We start from the raw sequence: 18440 nt of genomic DNA on the forward strand, positions 1-18440 counted from the left end.
TTATCCTAACCAAAACACTCCCCCTGCCACCCTGCCAAGAATTCCCAAAGCCTTGTCTGTAATGGGCTCTCAATCGTTAGCAAATCATTGAAAGTTAAACTCTTGGTAGCTACCTGTTCGGTGAGGGAAACTCCCTGTATATTGATCTCTGGACTCTCCATGGCTCCCATTGACCCTCAGTCTTTGTAAACGTTTGATGGGCATGTGGAGCGCTGTGTTGCTAGGCAGCATGAAGGAGACGGAGATTGACAAGGCCTGGTCTGCAAATGTGAGTCAAAGGAGGAGTTCTGCGTTGCTGTAACTACAGTGTTTGTGCAGCTCTTTAGAGTTTACAGATTCTTTACCTCTGCTTCTAAGTCTCCGCATCACCTGGTCCCTTCTGAGTTGTTACAAGGGCTACTCACTGGATCCTCGTAACAATTCAGAAAGAAAATTGCCATTGTGATTCCCATTTCACAGATGGTGAGTCTGAGCTCACAGAGGTTAACTGTCTTGTCGAGATCTCACTTTCTCAAGCGATAAAGCTGGTGTTGCATTATTGTTCACAATTTTTATCTAAAATTACCGTTAAGTCATTGTTCAAAAATATGTACGGAGTACCTACGATGCGCTAGCCCCTTCTGCACTTATAGGGACTCAGGAAATAGGAACCCCGCATCCTGAAGAAACTGGAATAATCTCCCACAAAATAAAAGGGAGGCCCCAGTTCTAGCCCAGGACCTAGAGAATTTCTGGGTTGTGCAGCTCATGTGTTTAACTGCGCCGCTGCATGCTTCAGTTCGAGTTTCTGGGTGGTCTCCCAGACCTGCCTGCAGGCAACGACGTCTCTGTAACCCCTCAGCAGCTCTCCCACTTGCCCAGGCTAATGGCCCTGGCGTTCGAAGTCTGCCCTTTTCCATACATTCTTTCCTCCTTCCCGTGCCAAGATTCCACTAGACGATTTAGAGTGGGTTCCAGGCCATTTAGCTCAGTCAGAGATTTGGGCAAAAGTTTCCTCCCACCCATGGCAGTGCTTAGATAACCCATCAGGGTGTGACAGCTCACACGAGGGAGGGGGCAGAAACGCTGGAGAGACTTTCAGGCCAGGGTTGGAGCAAAAGTTTCGGCAGTCACCATATCTCTTCACTCTATTCTGGCTGTACAGAGTGTGTCAGTAATGGGTCGATTGGAGAGCTCAGGACAAAAAGCCCAGGAGGATGTAACTTGTCTAAACAGAGATGGCAATATGTCCCGGAGGGTGTCCTGCAAGCTGGGTTGTTTGCCAAGGCAAAGAAGGCAAGCCCTGGAGTCTGGGGGCTGGAGGAAGTGGAAAGTTAGGCGTCCCGGGCTCTGCCAGGACTCAGCCTTTCCCAGCCTGACGACACTCCTCTCCTGCTTGGGTGATTCTCTCTGTAAATAAATCCTGGCTGCTCTTACAGTGCGGGACGTCCCACATACCGTACATCTGAGGTGGGGTGAAATACAAATATGCCTTTTCATAATAGCTTTACACCTGGAGCAGCAAAGGACTGGTTTATTGCCTTGGTAAACAAAAGTTTGAATTCAAGCGAAGTACAAACTTTGCCCAAGGCACTTCTGACAGTGCACCTTGTGTTTGCGAAGTGAACTCGATATATGTATACGATGTGAAGCAATGGCTGGCCTTTCTTTCTCTCTTTCTCTCTCATCTGGTTTCCAAGGTTTAAAAGTTCACGTGAGTGCAAGGGATGGGGGTGTGTGGAGAGGGAATTTGCTTTGGCTCTGGTTTTTCTGAGCATTTTGAAATCGTGCTGTTTGGTGTGAAAAAGTCTGTTGGCCAATTTATAGTTTTCCCAGGAGAGAGTGTACTTCTTGCTGCTCTCAGGGCGACAGGGTAAACCAGTTTGGGGAACACATAAAGGAATCAGCATTTGCATTGAACTTAAACCATTATGTTAAACATTAAAAGCTAATAAATATGTATTCAGTGCCTATTATGTGCCAAGCAGGGAACCACAAACCTTTAGAGTCATTATTTCATTTTATCTTTGCAACCACATGGAGCAGGGATTGTTGATGAAAAGACCCATGGTCCAAGTAAGGAAACTAAGGCTGTAATTCAAAAGAGATTCAAGTCCCAGTTTTCTAATTCCAGGTTCAGAGTTTTCTGTACTATCCTCCAACCTGTCCCGTCACTTTGTTTGCCCTCCCTGAGTCCTCTCTGTTTCTTTCTCCTTCTCTGCCTGGATTTAAGGAAATGACTCCTCTCCATTCTTTAATGCATTTCTACTTACAGGGCTTTGCTGCTATTTAGCAGATACCGGCCATTTGGGCCACTCTGACACCAGCCTGAACCTCCATGGCTTCAAGTGCAAAGATTTGAAACATATGGATTAGCTTTTCCCTAAAAAACCCAAAGGCTTAAAAGCAAAGGCAGTAACAATGAAGGGAGGACATATAGTAGGTTCGGTTGGCTCCACAAATGCCTCTGCGTTCCCTCATTCCCAGCTTGAATAAATCAGATAAACTTCAGCAAAAGCATCTGAACTTTTTGGGTTCTTTTCCAAAACAAGCCTTTGAACCTGAAGAACTTTGCCCATCTCTGTTTGCCTGTTCACTGCTCAAACGTTCAGCTGGGGCTTGCCTGCTGTAGCACTCAAGCTGGTGAAATTTTAACTCTTTCATCCACAGATGAATTATCAGGCCTTTAAAATGAGAGTGAACTCATTAGGCTTATGTTTAAAAGAAGTCTCTATGAATGCGTCAACCTGTGCCTGTCTCCACAGATGAAGGACTCCTTAAGGGAATATATTTAACTGAGACTAGAGAGAGGTGATGTCATTAAGGCATTGTCAACTCAGCAGTTTTGGGGTACCAGGGCTGTGGTTTTCAAGGGAAAGTTGAGCTCCCCTCCTATCTTCACTCCTTACCACTAATACATCTTTAATTGCAGCTCCTTGAGGAATGCCTTTAGCTCTAGCTATTGCAAGCTTTTAAGAACTTATTGGAACACAAATGCTCATTTCAAGGAAACAGATAACAGTTGCAAATGGATTAAACGTAATCCCTGTGCTGGAGCCCTTGAAGGAAAAGAGATGGGGGTTTCTGGGCTGTGAGATGAAGCTTGGTCAAGGATGCTTGCTTTGAGGACTCTGCTCTGAAAACCCAGGTAAGCAAAATAGTGGAATGTTAGCCCTTAAATGAACTTTGAACCCAACCCAACCCCATTCGCTTATAGAGGAGGAAACCAAGGCTCAGAATGAAACAAGCAAGGCCAAGGTTAACACAACCAGCCAGTGACAGGCCTCCCCAACAGCCTGGGCCTGGGCTCTTAGCTCTCCCCCATGCGGTTTTTCGTCCTGGGAGAAAGTGAAATTAAATAAAGACAAAAAGTTAGTTCTAAACTCTGGCCTGTAACCACTTATCCTAGCTTTTCATTACTGCTTGTCAGTACAGATCCACAGATTGAGTCCACGGAAAGATGTTTACCCTGAGAAAGAGAACAGATAAGAAACCTGGAATACTTCCGAAATGGTAATTGGAAATCTTCTTCAAGGTTAAGAGAACTTAGTGTTTCTTTACATGGTTATAATTTTAGAGCAGAGAAGCAATACTTTAAAAATATCTACAGGAGTTCCCATTGTGACTCACTGGTAATGAACCCAACTAGTATCCATGAGGATGTGGTTTGATCCCTGGTTTTGCTCAGTGGGTTAAGGATCTAGCATTTCCATGAGCTGCGGTGTAAGTCACAGATGTGGCTCAGATCCCAAGTTGCTGTGGCTGTGGTGTAGGCTGGCAGCCGCAGCTCCGATTGGACCCTTAGCCTGGGAATCTCCATATGCCGCAAGTGCAGCACTAAAAAGACAAAAAGCAAAACAAAAAATAAAAACAAAACAAAACAAACAAAAAAAACACAACTATAAAAGTATTGCTTTCCTACCTTCAAAATCATCCTCATTAGCACTCGTAATTTTCTAGCTAGTGATTCTAGGCTGGTCATCATCCCTATCAGTGGGAAGTATAGTTGGTCCTCCCATAATTGGGTCCTAAATTGAAGGAACTGATAAAACCTGAGATTATTTGGCCTAGAAGGACTTAGCGATACTCTGGACCACATTCCCTCCATTTACAGATGAGTATAATGGAACTGAGAGAAGTCAAGTGGGTGAGTTACTCAGTGCATTAAATGCACTACACCACTGGTTTTCATAACCATGTGGAAGGAAGGTCTTTCCATCTGAACTTTGCAAAACAGATCCCTTTGTAATACTCAGATGTTTTTGATGAGTAATTAATAGTTGTACCCAACTCCAAGGAGCTGAATTCTTCTTGCAGCCTGGGTCTGACTAATCCACAGGTACCTCCACGAGGTATGGATCAGGAATTGTCCTTGCCATCTTTTGCTTCATGGAGAGATGGGTAGACAGAAAACAAGGGAATTTTCCAAGATTACACGATGAATCAGCAAGGGCTCTGAGGCCACATGCTGTTACTGGATGAGGAATTAGAAGACATAATTTCTAGTCTTTACGTTATCTCATCACGTGAGCCATTTAGAGCAGCTCACTTCCCTTTCTGAGGCTCAGTTTCCCCATTTATGGAAGGGTTTTGCTGGGTGACCTCTAAGAAACTTGTGGCTCTGATGGTCTGTGTGTCTCGAAAACAAGGCTCAGAGCTAAAATGTGATCGTATGAAGCCTGAAATTAATTGCTACTATGACATAACTCAAGCTTTCTCGACCTGCAAGGGGTAAGTGTGTTCTGCACCCAAAAGAGAGTAACAGTGTCTTTTAGCAATTTGTATGCAAAAAAATAATACGTTCAGTTTTCTTTTTACCATTACTTTTTTTTTTCTCAAGCTCTTTGTGCCTATTCCCACCTGCCTGCTTGCAAGGGCAAGCACGGAACAAAACAAATAAATGAATAAAAGACAAATAAGAATAGGAAAACTCAGAAACACAATTATCTTTATCATTTGAAGTAGAGCAAGGAAAAGAAGTAATACTTATTGAACGTTTACCACAGTTTATATACGCCATATTATTTAGGATCTTTAAACAATCAGTGTTATTATGCCCTTTTACAGAAGAAAGCACTAAGGCTCAGAGATGAAATCATTTCCTAGTACACATGCAACTGGTGAGCAGTAAAGCCCAGATCTGAAGCCAGTTCTCCAAAATCTGCATTTTCTTTCTTTTCTTTTCTTTTCTTTCTTTCCTTTTTTTTTTTTTTTTTTTTTTTTTTGTCTTTTGTCCTTTTAGGGCTGTACCCGCAGCATATGGAGGTTCCCAGGCTAGGGGTCCAATCAGAGCTGTAGCCACTGGCCAACACCAGAGCCACAGCAACGCCAGATCCGAGCTGAGTCAGCGACCTACACCACAGCTCATGGTAATGCCAGATCCTTAACGCACTGAACAAGGCCAGAGATTGAACCCACAATCTCATGGTTCCCAGTCAGATTCATTTCCACTGAGCCACGATGGGAACTCCAAAATCTGCATTTTTCTATATTCAAAATTTTGCATGCAGGAATTCCTGTCATGGCACAGTGGAAACAAATCTGACCAGGAACCATGAGGTTGCCGGTTCGATCCCTGGCCTCACTCAGTGGGTTAAGGATCTGGCGTTGCCGTGGGCTGTGGTGTAGGTCACAGACGAGGCTCAGATCTGGCATGGCTGTGGCGTAGGCAGGCAACTTGGCTCCAATTAGACCCCTAACCTGGGACCCTCCATATGCCACAGGTGCAGCCCTAAAAAAAAAAAATTTTTTTTGCATGCGTGAAACACAGACATACCGTCTTTTAGCAAAATTGATTTTCCATAAGAGAGAGAAATTAAATGTATCAACATTTTATTGGGCTCCACAAAGAACACAATGGTTTCCCTGGGTTCCAACACTGGAACATCTTTGAAAACAGGCGAAGAATGACAGGCAGTTGTCTGACTTTCCCCAAGAATTTTATTTTTTACTATTTCTTTGGCTGTACCCATGGCATATGAAATTTTTGGGGCAGGGGATCGAATCTGAGCCGCGGCTGCGACCGTGACCAGTGCTGGATCCTTAACCCATTGTGCTGGTCCAGGGATCAAACCTGAGCTGCTGCAGAGGTAATGTCTGATCCTTAACCTGTTATACCATAGTAGGAACTTCTCCCCAAGAATTTTAAAAAGAGGAGATACTTATATCTAGAAATATTGATCAAAGTATTTATTAATATAGCCATAGGATTAAAGGCGAGGTGACTGTTTCTTTGTTTAAAATTCATGTTACTTCAAACACGAGCCATGCACCCAGCTTCTGTCCTGACCTCCCTCCCTGGTTATTCAATCCTGTAGTCTTCCCAGGGCTATAGGGTGAGATTACAGTGGACTTGAAGAAAGTTTCAGATTCAGAGTCTCCCTGAAGAGGAGAGCTACACAGTGTGTCCTCAAAGTGGCCAATACATGAGTTCCCAAATCTATGGGGCCACCAGGACCAGAGCATATGTTCCTTCATCTGACATGTACTGACATTCCTGGATGATTCTGGCATACTGTAAGGCTAGTGCTACCAAAGCAAAGACAATTTAGCCTTGACATGGCCTTGGACACCTAACCCACATCAAGCCTAGACCCCAGGAACAGCTGAGGGAGGCTGCATTGTCTGTAACAGCTTCCAGGATCTAGAGATAAAAGCCAAGTGATATGGCAAAGGGCCCTGCATTTTCTATTTTGGTTTCCACCAGAATTAAATATCTGTGCCCATTTTATCTCCCAGTAGTTGCCAGAAAAATCAAAGAATCAAAGTTTGAAATTACTCTGGAGGGTTGGCTACCACTTGGCTTCAAATCCCTCCCTTTAGAGATGAGGTTACCAAGGTTCAGAGGGTGGGATATTGGGTCAAAGTCACCCATAGAGTGAATCCTGGCTCCAGGCTCAACCCTCCTTTCATTGCTGTTGTCTAATTGCTTGGTAGTGGTAGAGACATTAGCTAGAAGGAAAATAAGTCAGTCTTTGGCTAATGAAAAATTACAACCAATTTCATAGATAGATCTGTACTTCCTCACATTGCAGTGGCTCATGGTTATATTGGACTGATTCTATGGCCTAGTAACAAAACACTTCATGCTGCCACATTAGGAACATTCTAAACACACCAGACATTTTCATTCTCTGCAAATTATATTCCCCAGGTCTGGAATATCCTCATTTCTCATTGTTGGCAAACAGTCTTTCACATTCAATTCCATCTGTGGAACTGTGGTGGTTTTGTTCTGGGGCAACTTAGATAGGCTAGAGCTATGTTCCCAGACTCCTCTTACATAGCAGCATTGGCCATAAGAAACATTTTTTTTTTCAAAATATTTGGAATATAGAAGTGAAGCTACTATGTTATAATATTAAGAAAGTTGATGCAGGGCACCATGTATCTTGGTGCCTTATTCATATTGTCCCTGATCTGCTGGTTTACCTGGGGGGTGGAGGGATGCAGCAGCTGAGTCTCAGCTCCTCCAGTTCTCATCAGAGCACCTCTTGCATCTCTGAATCCTGGACTAGCATGTAGAACTCTACAGGGAAGACCAGCTTTTCCTGCAGGTCACTGGAATCATCACCTAGAGATAGGGAGAGGAGATGATGAACTCCAGTTGGTCCTTGCAGGTTGCGATCCATCATTTCTTCCCCCACTTGATGCCCATTTCTCTTTCCCCACTGCCTGCCCTGCTGACTTGTAATCTAGCACCAAACACTGAAGCAGTAGCCTCACATCAACTGATTAGGCAGTTCCTACAATTGTGAGGACCAAGCCCTGACAATGAATCTCTAATTCTGTAGCACATGAAGTGGTTCTGCTTCTCTGATCAAGACGCTTCTGTGAAGCTTCCAAAGTCAATCATTTCCAGGCTGTGCACATCTATTAAAGCACACAACACACAATGATGTACTTCAGAAATTGATACGTCTCTCTCATAGAAATGGGGAGAGCTGACTTGTATTGCATGCTGACTTTGTGCCAGGTACTATTCTGAGGGCACGGTTAATTCTTACAACAACTGAGTGAGGTAAGCGTTATTATTGTTTCCATTTTATAGACAAGGCAATGGGGGACCAGAAAAGCTAAATGGTTTGCTTGTGCTTTCACAACTAGGAAGGAGAAGACTCGGGATTCAAAATCATGCAGCCTAATGCAGAGCCAGCACCCTGACCCTCCCTGTGAGAGCTCTTCAAGGAGTAAGTCTCATTAATAACCCAACTCGTGCACTAGAATGAATGAACGATCCATCTACTTCATTTGCGGTAAAATGACTTTTCTGCCAAGTTGATGAAAGGTGGCTAACAAGGGGAGTTTTGGGGCCTAGGATACTGCTATACCATGAGTGCTATCCCTCCCAGACTGCAAGGTGAGATTATAAACAGTCCATAGTCAAGGTCTTGTTGGTAGACAAGAGACCTGCTTACGCATGAAGTATGCATCTCCTGAAAACCATCAGCATGCTCTCTGGGAGCAGTAAACACTGATAATGCAGCATACCACCAGATGAGCCTACTTTTCTCTCCAGCCCAGACAGACACCCCACCCTAGGTGGAGGGCTCTACCCTGTAAGTCTCCTAGAGTGAAGGGCTAAGCCTGGCTGGAGGGCAGAATTCCCACACAGATGCCGGGCATACAATTCCTGTTTAACACTTCCCTTCTTCTATGTAACCTTAAAACTGTCCTTTGTATGTAGAAAACACAGACTAGGACTCACATTTAATTTTTGATGTACTTGCCAATTTCTGGACATCAAACTAGAATGAAAATTCAAGTTTGGACTTCACACCAGAGGATCTTGGGCCATAGAGTCTGCTGTTCAATATGAAATTGAGTATTCCTCGTTCCCATATCCAGAGGAGATAGGGGAAATTGTGACCTCTATCTCATGTGTGACATACCAAAAATTTAAAAAAAAAAAAGAAGAAGAAGAAAGAAGAAAATGGAAAAGAAATTAAAATAGGTAGGAAAAAATGGTAAGGAACAAAAATCAGTCACTACAACAATGAAGTACAATGCCTGTACTGCTCTTCTAGGGCACAGAAGAGAGGCAGGTAAAGGTCTACAAGTTTTGTGCTACTCGACACGTTTCATTATTCACATAAGAGGAGCAAATCCTTGTGATGTTCATTGCACCACTGATAGCCAGTATCAGCATTACATACCTGTTCAACATAAGCTAAACAGCCAGAAGGGCTTGTAATATTCAAATCCAGAGCTTTTATTCAGGGTCAGACTTGGAGAGGACCTCCGAATTGATCTAATCTAACCTTTCATTCACAACTGGGGAAACTGAGGATCTGAGAAGATAGATTCTCAGATTCTGGACTGATACTAGCCAACTTGAGAAGAGACTGAGCAAAGGTGCCCCAGCCTGGAAGCAGGGGAGTTAGCTGAGACCCAGGGCTCCAGCTCCAGGATAGCAGCCCCCCTCCTTGCAGGGTCCCACTGCTCTGCAGAGCCCCCAGAGTACCCACGCCTCCTCTTTGAGATGTTAAAGCAAGGGATTGAGAGTGTGCCTACCCGAGGCCCTGCTGGCAGTAAATTCCTGTTGCACTGGCTGTGTGCAGTGTTTCAAACCTTCTTGGAACTTTAGCCCAAGCTCATAAACCCTTTTCATTCTTCCCACACCCTTTGAGAGCTTGCTTTCTGAAACAGCCCCTGCCATGCCCCCAAACCTCCTGACAGGAGCCTCACAAGAGCTCCTTCTTCACTTCAAATCCCAAAGAGAAGAGGGGCCCAGAGGTCGGGGACATCGCCTCTAAGATTTATTTCTTTCTCCTTTACAAATCTTTGTTCCTTCCAGGAATATTTCCCCTGGAATAAAATACCACCAGTGCAGACTCTTTAGAGACATTCTAGTTCAATTCACTCATTTATTGGGTGAAGCTGGAACCCAGAGAAGGGGCATACTTTGCCTAAGGGTCCATGGAGAGTCAGGTAGGCTGGGGCTTCAGGGGGGCCTCTGGTCCTGGGCACCACTCTTCCTGCCAAGGGTGTTTGTCCAATGTGTGTATGTGTATGTGAACATGCATGTACATATGCAAGCATGCATACTTGAACTTCATGCCAGGAGCCAAGATTTTACTAAGTTTTTTTTTGTATATCATGGAAGGGTTGAGGTGAAAAGTGGATTTGTTTGCAGGTAGGGTCAAAAGGACATGCATATGGTGGATAAAAATTTTATCTTCTACGGAACCAGAAATGAAGCGTCTGCCTCACAATTTTACCTGTTACCTATTTTGAGCAATCATTAACTGGGAAGTAATATGTTTGTTATAGAAAATGTGGAAGTTAGAAAAAATGTGAGAGAATTAAAACCACCCAAATTCCACCATCTAGAAACCACCTTTGTCAATATTTTGTTTTACATTCTTCGGTCTTTGAAAAAATGTAATTATGTGGCATGTTCTTATTTAGTAATCTCATATTTGTATGTTCTGATGAAACTTTATTTTCATAATATGAATTATTCCTTCATAGAAAGTTTTCAATGGTTGCTTAGGTATTCATGCTGTTGATTTATCTGTTCAACCCATTTCTTACTGAAGGATATTTTGATAACTCCTCTTTTCTCCCATCACAAATAATAGTCAGATAAATGTCTCTGAATTTCAGATTATTCCTCGTTAAGATTCTTAAGACAGAATTGGTTGTAAGAAGAGAATGAAACTTTAAAATTTGGACATATATGTTTCCAAGTCATGCTTCAGAAAACTTTGATCTACATTCCCAACAACAGGATGGTACATGAGCATCAGTTTCCCTACATACTTTTGCTTATAATTTTATGGAGTTCCAAGGAACTTCAGAAATTAAATTACTTTAAATTACTTCAGTAATTAAATTATTTTAATTACTGGTATGTAGGCGTTCACTATGTTCTATTTGGTTTTTATAAAAACTATAAAACTAAGCAAGGCTACAAAATACTTCTATTTTTCATTGTTTAAAGTTTCATCTTCCTTAATAAACATGCGCTTTCGCAGAATTATACATAAGTATATACAGGCAACTTTGCATTCTTTTATATAAGTATTTCTATAAAATGCTATAATGTACATACTTGATGTTTTAAAACTACAGAATACTTTAAAGCACAGTAGTGGTCCACAGTGTAGTATCCTGAGGTTTGGTGAGCCAGTGTTTGAGTTGTTTTCAAGTTGATTGGATTAAGCCTTTCTTAGTTCTTGCTGTGTGTTGGTAGCTCACACTGAGCTATGTGCAGTGATGCTTTGCGCATCATTGGAAACAAAAACAACTTCCATTTTTGCTTCTGGTTGCCACATTTTGAAAATAGTTTTATCTTTATCCGAATTAACATTGTATTTTTCACAGCCCCCCAGATCTCTGTTTTGTGGTTTACTGTGATTGTCCAAAAGGAAATGAAAAACTGAAAGAGGTATTGGAGACATAGTTATATATATTTACATGTATACTTTCAACTTTTTCTTATACAATGAAGATATGTTATAGTAGAAAGTTATAGAATAGAGATAAAAAGCAGGAAAAGTAAAGTAACTTGAAAAGATAATGCTGTTACTGTAACAGTGTTAATGTCTTTCCAGGCTTTTCCCTAAAGAAATATATACATAGTGTCCACAGTGCTTTTATAATGTACACTGATATGTTTTGAATATATCAGCATGCCAATATGCCAATAAATACAATAGACCCCCTTTACCTGAATATACGTCCCAAGACACCTAGCGGATGCCTGAAACCACGGGTAGTGCCAAACCCCAATATACTATGCTTTTTCCTACCCTAGTGGGCAGGTGGCATATACAGCTACTAGACAAAGGGATGATTCACGACCCAGGCAGGATGGAGCAGGACAGCACAAGATTGCAACATGCTATAGTCAGAAGGGCTCAACATTTAAAACTTGGAAATTGTTTATTTCTGGAATTTTCCATTTAATATTTTCAGACCAAAGTTGACTATAGATAAATGAAACTGTGGAAAGTGAAACCATTAAAGGGAGAGTACTGTCCCTACTTTTAATCAGCTTCCTGGTGTGTGCCAGGCACAGCAAGAGAGACAGTTATGAGCAAAATGAGACACAGTCCTCAGGGAGCTGACAGGCCAAACGGGGGAGAGCGGGAAAGAGCCCTGTTCCCTGAGCCCTGGTCCAGCGCCCTTTCTCCTTGTTTACTCTTGTTGTTAGGTAAAATTGGACTCCCTAACAGGTTTTATTTTATTTATTTATTTATTTATTTATTTATTTACTTACTTACTTACTTACTTATTTATTTATTTTAGGGCCGAACCTGCAGCATGTGGAAGTTCCTAGGCTAGGGGTCAAATCAGAGCTATAGCTGCTGGCCTACAGCACAGCCACAGCAATGCTGGATCCAGGCCACCTCTTCTACCTACGCCACAACTCATGGCAATGCTGGATCCTTAAGCCACTAGAGAGGCCAGGGATCAAATCCATATCTCATGGGTACTAGTTGGATTCATCACTGCTGGGCCACAGTAGGGACTCCCCAAGCCCAGCAATTTTAAATCACAGTTTTCTTAAACTGATCTTTAGGTCACAGCATCCTTCTTACTTACTTTAAAAAAAAAATTCATTGGAGTATAGTCGACTTACATTGTTGTGTGCATTTCAGGTGTATGGCGAAGTGAATCAGTTATATGTATACATATCTTCATCCTTTTTCAGATTCTTTTCTCATATAGATTATTACAGAGTATTGGGTAGATGTCCCTGTGCTATATAGTAGGTCCTTGCTACTTATCAATCTTATGTGTAATAGTGTGTGTATGTTAATCTCAAACTCCTAATTTATCCCTCACCCCGCCCCAGTGTTTCTCCCTTGGTAACCATAAGTTTGGTTTCAAAATCTTCAAGTCTGTTTCTGTTTTGTGGATAAGGTTTTTTGCATCATTTTTATTAGGTTCCATATATTAGTGATCTCCTATGATATTTGTCTTTGTCTGACTTCACTTAGTGTGATAATTTCTATGTCCATCCATATTACTGCAAATGGCATTATTTCATTCTTTTTTTATGGCTGAATTATATACCCACTACATATATGTACCACATCTACTGTATTCATCCCTCTGTTGATACATTTAGGTTCCCTACTTATTTACTTTTGCTCCATAAAGAATTGAGAGTTTTATTTTTTATTTTTTTCCAATTTTATTATAATTATTATTAGTATTATTATTTTGCTTTTTAGGGCAACACCTGTGTTGCATATGGAGATTCCCAGGCTAGGGTTCAAATTGGAGCCACAGCTGCCAGACTATGCCACAGCCACAGCAACACCAGATCCAAGCCACGTCCTCAACCTACACCACAGTTCAGGGCAACACCAGATCCTTAAGCCACTGAGTGAGGCCAGGGATCGAACCCGCAACCCCATAGTTCCCAGTCAGATTTGTTTCTGCTGAGCCACAACAGGAACTCCAAGAATCGAGAGTTTTAGTCAGCCTTTTGTATTCCGTGATCCCCTATATGATATGACAAAGTTCAATTCCCAGAAGTCATGGAAGCAAAATTTTCCCCATAGCAGGTGCTGCTACAAGTAGAAATAAATCCTGGCTTCTGGAAGGGCAGATCTCCCTGGCTGTAGAGTATCTCCTGAAGCAGGATCTTCCCAGTTTCACAGAAGGCTCTCTGCTCCCTAACACCTGCCATCACGACCCATGCAGACTTCTCCGAGTGGGGAAGGCAAGAAAGGGAGGCATGTGGCTGAGGCCCAGCCTGGGAGAGACCAAGCAGAGCCAGGGTGAAGGCCAGGCCATGTGGTGTGAGTGAAGGGCTCTCCTTACCCTTCCTTACCTCTACCGCAGGCATGGCTGACTTGGCTAAAGAACCTGAATGGGCCCCAAGCAAGCCACTACTGTCTGCTTTTCTTTCACACATACACACACACACACACACGTGAAACACACAGGGGCACACTCACCTAAAAATAGGCAATCCCAACAGGGACATTCCCAGGCATTCTGTAAGTGCTCCTACCCTGAGGGGATCTGCCCCATCTTGTGGTCCTTGCACCTTTGCTAGAGACTGATTCATACTTAATGTTTGTTTGGACCAGACCACCCACAGAAAGAGACCATCTCCAGACGTGCCAGGATCCCTCCAATGGGAGTTTCCAGGCCTTCATCACACATAACCCAGGGACATGCTCTCCGCGAGCAGGTGGGGTCAAGACAGCAGACACCCAGACAGCAGACACCCAGTGAGATGCAGGGCTGAGCTGTGAAGAGAACCCCTGACATGATCTAGGGCTCCAGGAAGCACCTCATGTATGGAGAACCATATCATCTCACTGTATGTGGATTGTGCTTTATGATTCATAGGTGTTGTTCTGCCAACATGAGCCCTCAGTGAGGGGTGTACTGTTAATTCATTTAGCAGATGAAGACACTGAGGTTCAGAGAAGATGAGTGGCTGGGCCTAGATTAGACAGTGAGTGGCACAGCTTGGACCTAAACCCCAGATCTTCTGACTCCAAAACCAACATCTTCCACCCTCTCTAAGACTGACCTCAATATGTTGTGTGAGTCTCGTTTCTCACTGTGACCCAGGAGGTGAGGCTGGCAAGGCTCCCTAGTCTCATCTAAGCAGTGGGGAGACAGGCTTCAGGAGGTGATGACAACCATAGTCACCAGGGGCCTTCTGGCCCAACATCTGGCTCTCTTTTCTCCTCACTTGTCCCTGCTATGGACCAGTTCCCTGGAGAGGAGGGAACTGTGCTCAGAGTAAGAACAAATATTCAGAGCTGATTGGGAGCTCCCTATGAGGGCAGCAGACACATGTTTTGGGTACTTCTGCTGAGAACTGCCCTGGGGGAGTCCCAGAGCTTACCCAGCATGGGGTTGTAATGTATGTTTTGAGGTCATGTCCACTTCCTCTTAGATGTTGTCACCCTTGATCTTCCTTCTGGTCTAGGTCAGGATATCACTTTCTATTGACCAGGCATAGGGTCCTACTTTAGAAGGTCCAACTGTTGATCAGCAGTGTGGTTTCTTTGAAGAAAACTGTGGGCAGAGCAAGGTGGGGCAGAAGTCAGCAAGAGAGGACAGACACGTACACAGGGGCACTGCCTCCTGCCTGCTCTTGGAAAGGGTTGTAGAGCACTTCACACTGGCCCTGGCCTCTGCTTTCCGCTGTGTATAGAGCAGGGTCAAACATTACACTTTTCATTTCACAGAGATGCTGATGGGAGCTATCAGTGGGGAGACCAATTGGGAAACACTTGCAGAAACCCACGATGGGGACTTAAAGGTATCATTAGGGTCAGGAAGTGGACACAGACTGAAGAAAGTCTTCAGAGTAAGAATCAAGCAGTCTTAGGGACCAGATGGTGAAGAGAAGAAGAGTGAGTGAGAAGAGCCCGGCTTGACTTCTGAGTTGCTAACTTAGGCATCTATGTGGGTGAGCCAGGGACAGGGCTGAGGGTTACAGAAGAAGGAGAAAGTTTAAAGAGAGTATGAGGAGCTTCATCTTTTATAGGCTGAGGATGCGTGTCTTGAGAATATTCTTGTTAAGCTGACAAGGAAGCAAGATGCTCAGAAGAGAGGTCCTCTGAATTTACCCTAAGGAGTCACAGATGTTGCTACAGCCACCACTGCCACCACAGATACAATAAGGAGGGATTTGGGAAGGGGGACTGGGAAAGAGTGGGCTGTGTCTATGGCATCCGTGGTAAATAAGGGAAGAGTCCTAAGTGGGGTCAGCTTGGTTTCCCTGATTCCCTTACTGCCCATTATTTTCATGGATTGCTTGGTAGATAAGTACCAACATCACATTGGCCATGTCATAATGGAATGACTGAGCATCTTTAGTTAAAAGGTCTGGATTTGGTATTATAAATTATTAGCTATGTGATCTAGGGCAAAACACTTAACTTTCCTGATCTTCTTTCTTTCTTAATAAAATGGTTGTCTTGTGAAAATGCTGTGTAAATTATAACAGGTTGTTCTTGGGTAAATTATCAGTTTAATATGTCATACCAGTAAGCAACTAATTTTGTAACTGAAATTAAATGCTTACCAATTTGAGAAGCAAAAGCTTTAAGGAGGAAGTACTAACAGATTGGAAAAACCCAGTGAATTTTTTAGAGCAAATTATAGGAAACCCTCAGAGCTCCAGCATCCTGTAGTGATGTCTTTAGGGAAAGGAAGATGCAAGAATGGGAGTCAGGGGATGTCCCACCAGCCTCCTTACCCCACCCCACCCCCACCAGCTGGGGTGATGCTTGCATGTGGAATAAATCTCTGTGCGCTTGTGGATGTTGTGTTTGCTGCCCTGGCACAGATTTATGTCAGTTCTTACCCTTAAGTCTCCATAAGGCTTTAGTTTTTCACCTTTTTGGGCACCAGCTGCTTGTTATCACTCCACAAGTAATCACTTCAGCATCAACTCTTGAGTCCATAAAAGAGGGAGCATGGATTTTAATTTAATAAAAAAAGTGTTTATTGAGATTTTGGATGTTTTAGGCACTGAAATGCTAAGCAATGGAGATAGAATGCTGAATCAAACAACCAAGGTCTCTGCCCTCATGAAGATTTTACTCTATTGAATTTCAAAGCTTGTCCTTAGAGACTGGGTGGATATAGTGGGAAAAGAAACATGGGATGACAAATAGAGGCCAGAACTTGGAGTGATGATTAGCCTGTCCCTCACAATCTACACAGTCTTGGACAAGTTCAAGGTATTGCAAAATGGGAAAGATGTTAAAAAGAAGACCTACCTCCCTTACAGTACACTGGGAACAAGAAAGCGAGAATGTGTTGTTATCATTGGCAGAGTCCTGGAAAAACAGAAGTAATTATTGCTATTTAATAGATGAGAGATGTTTTATTTTTAAAAGAGAGAAGGATGGAAGGAAAGAAGAAAGGAAAGAGGGAGGGAGGAAGGGAGAGATACCTTCAGTCCTGACGTGAATATCTTTTAAAAAAATGCTAAATGCTCAACAAATCCTTTCCTGATTTTTCTACCACTTCTTGTGCCTATTCACACTGGTATTCTGTTATCAGACTATGAATCAATCAAGATGGTAATATTAATTTGTGCAATATAAGCCAAGATTACTTCAAAAAAAGAGGGGACATTTTCTGTTGGCACATGCATTATGAAAAAACTCTAAGAAAAATAAGAACACATATGCATTGGAGGTTGGTGCTCTCATCCTTTTTTTTTAATTAACAGAGCCTTCAGTGGGTTCCCTATGGTTTAATGTTTCATGAAGCTTCTATAGTCCAGGCTCCAATCCTGAGAACCCTGATGTGAAAAACCCTGGAATGATCAAAGAGGGAAAGGTGTGTGAAGACCATCAGAAGTTACAGAACAAACAGTAACATTTGTGTTCACTCAAATCTGAAGTCAGAGAGTTGTAAATTCCTTGTGTGGACAAGGAAGAGTGGCTGTATCATACCAAAAAAATTTTAAAAACAAATGTATTTTTTGTTCAAAAATGTTCTTCCATTTATCTGAAAACTGAAACACATGCTTTTCCAATAAAAACTATGCCTTGATTAGAATATGGGCTTTTTTCATTTTAAAGCCATATAATTAAAGTAAAATTTTTCATCTTAAGCTTACATCTCTGGTCTTGGGTTCGAGAAAATAAAGTCTATGGATATGTTGTTAAAAGGAAAGGACCAGTGGCATTTCCTGAGCACCTAGTATGTGCCATCCACTATGTGATACATTCTTTATGTGCATTGTCTCATTATCTCATTCATCCTCACCACTCTGCTCTCTCTTGTCCAGGTCTTTGGACAAGGGAATTCCAGGGCCTAGCACATTTTTTTGGGCCCCTTCTGCTCCCTCAACAACATTAGCTCCTCCTCATTCCTCAGGTCACCTTGTTACTCTGCTCCTTCAAGACCCAGCTTGGCCCAAGTTTGCCCAGTTTCCCTGGTTTGTATTCCTTCAGCTGCAGTTCTTCCTCTAACATGCATTGCCATAGAGTATAACATTAGACTGTAATTTCTTTTCCTTATTATATTATAAGCTTCATGAGGACAGTGGCCATGTCTCTTCTATGAGTCCAGTGCATAGGCTAGTTCTTGGGACAGAGAATACCTCCCTACGATGCTGGTTGAAGGAACAAAAGAATGAGTTATTGAGTAAGCTAAGTATTATTAGTCCCCAGTCTTCAGATAAGGAAAATGAAGCTCAGAGAGGGTTAGTAAGTAGTCCGACCATAGTCAATGTTTGTAGGGTTTGAACCAAGTTGTCTGACTGCTCTTGCTCTTACTATTGGCAAGAATGACAGGGAGGACCCTGAAGTCCCATCGCCTGTCCTCTCTGACCTCACTTTGCTGTTCTATGGTAGGAAAGCATTAATGAAATACAAAGGCCTCAAAGCATCTAAGGCCAACCAATGGTGAACAAGCCCACAGTTAACCTTGAGCCCAAAAGCATCCAGAGCCTCTGCTAAGGACAGAGAATTGAGGTCAATAAATTTTAACATGGGTTTTCTGCATGTCTG

General features: G+C 42.7%; 1 long non-coding RNA gene across 1 annotated transcript in view; it reads left to right on the forward strand.

Annotated features, from left to right (window-relative positions):
- The window catches only part of LOC106508010, a 52993-nt gene extending 35509 nt beyond the window's left edge, over window positions 1–17484 (forward strand). Inside the window, exons 4-7 of the long non-coding RNA XR_001304509.2 lie at window positions 2912–3127; window positions 7773–7999; window positions 8086–8168; window positions 17153–17484. This is a non-coding gene — a long non-coding RNA (uncharacterized LOC106508010). The remainder of the gene's footprint in view (window positions 1–2911; window positions 3128–7772; window positions 8000–8085; window positions 8169–17152) is intronic.

Source organism: Sus scrofa, chromosome 13 (assembly GCF_000003025.6).
Source record: "Sus scrofa isolate TJ Tabasco breed Duroc chromosome 13, Sscrofa11.1, whole genome shotgun sequence".
Taxonomy (NCBI): Eukaryota; Metazoa; Chordata; class Mammalia; order Artiodactyla; family Suidae; genus Sus; species Sus scrofa.